Raw genomic sequence first — 1,924 nt, 5'->3', positions numbered from 1 at the left:
ACTCTGTTGTGATTAATTTAGCTGCAAAACCACCCAGTTATGTTGGTGTCGCGTCGCGTCGAGGATCTGCAGCTAATACACGGAAGAGAGGAGGTGGTGTTAACCATTGGCCTCAGAGACAGATTCATGAAAGGAATGGAACACAATCGGATGCCCAAGCAGCAAGGTCACGTTGCGGTGATGGAACTGCTGGCCAGCACGCTACTACTGTTGTTAGAGAAGAATCAGCGGATGGCGATGTTGCGCATGGAGGACGTGAAGGAGCAGAGAGAGACGAGGTCGCACCGAGTCAGGATGTTGATGAAACTTCAAGTGTGGTGATTGGAAGGCTTGGTGACGAGGCTGATGACACGGTGCAGGGCATTGTCGGGGCAGCGCGTTATGGTGGTGGAGGTGGTGATGCGCAGCCACCTCCTGGAAGTGATGACATCATTGGAGGTGACGAGGTGATATATATATATATATATATATATATATATATATATATATATATATATATATATATATATATATATATATATATATATATATATATATATATATATGCGCAAAATTGAAGGCTGAGTTTAATTTAATAATCTTATTCACTGTTTAACAGAAGCGGAAAAAACAAAACGGTAATTTGGGTTTTGTATATGGTAAAAAAAAAAAAACAATAAAACCTTCATAGTCTCCAAGTAGCTTATATTGCGTTTTTTTTTTTTACTGATGACATCAATGTATACGAGCGATTTTTCTGTGGTTCATATTTTATTAAAATTCTTATTAAATAACTGTGGTAAGTGGCAAACATACTCTGTAAAACTTAGTATGTAAATTTTATAGGTATTTCTGTTGTGTTTTGTTTTTTGTTCAGACTAGTTATAGTTAATAATTGTGTGAAGTATTTCACCTATTGATAAATGCAGTGACATGCAATTTTAGTAACTGATAATTTTACATATGCAAAATTAAAGGGAAATATTTGCATTACGTATTGTTGGGGTGGTCAAAATAAACCGTCCTGCGTCATGCGTGTTCTTAAAGAGTGTGAGGAGAGAGTGATTTTAGAATACATCAGCATTGCGTTTGCTAATATTACTCCTGTCACTGTGTCATGTTACTGGCCGAGTTTACCTTGAATGGGATCACGTTTTCTTAGTGTCCTCCGTGTTCCGGTTACCTGCCGTTCGGGCATTATCCTTATTATTGGTTATAAGTTGTGTAAGGCTTATTTACCCATTTTATATCAAGTAGTATTATTCTCTTCATAATTTAAGTTCTCTATATCTTTGTATGTATAAGGGAGGAAGTATAATTGAGGTGGAAATATGTTGAAAACGAGGGGAGCTTGAGTGGGCAACAACACATTCTAAGGAGGGGAAGGCAGAGCGCCTTAGGTCGTGAGGTATATCGGAGGGAAGGCGTTTCTCAGGGAAGGATCTTGGTGTGGATTGGTGATGGAGTGGTGTGTGGAGGTATTAGTGGTGTAGCGGTATAACCTTATAATCCAGGATCAGTTTAGTGAGTCTTTTGTGGTACCAAGAGCTCTCGTCCGCTGAAATTCGGTTGTTGAGTTGTGCCGGTGACACTGTTCGAAGGGGTCATAGGTCAAACTGGCAGCCATTTTGTGAGTGGAGGTTGTGGTGTTGACCTTGGAAGCTGGTGTTGGGATGTGTTGGTGATTTTGAGGATGATGTTATGGTGTTATGGGTAACCTTTAGTGATGATGGTAATCTCCTGTGAGGCCTGAGGAGGAAATATTGTCTGGGGACGCGGTAATGGCGTCTGAGTAAATTCCTGCGGTTGAGGGGAATATTTCTGTGACTGATAGAGGTGTAAACGGGTTCTGGTGTTGTGGGAAGTGACGAGAACGTCATGTAGTAACGTGTACTACCTCATGTTGTTTGTGAATTATTATTAGTATTAATATATGTGCTTGTAA

The sequence above is a fragment of the Scylla paramamosain genome, chromosome 28 (assembly GCF_035594125.1).
Source record: "Scylla paramamosain isolate STU-SP2022 chromosome 28, ASM3559412v1, whole genome shotgun sequence".
Classification (NCBI taxonomy): domain Eukaryota; kingdom Metazoa; phylum Arthropoda; class Malacostraca; order Decapoda; family Portunidae; genus Scylla; species Scylla paramamosain.
The sequence above is the reverse complement of the archived record's forward strand: the minus strand, read 5'-3'. Positions refer to the sequence as shown.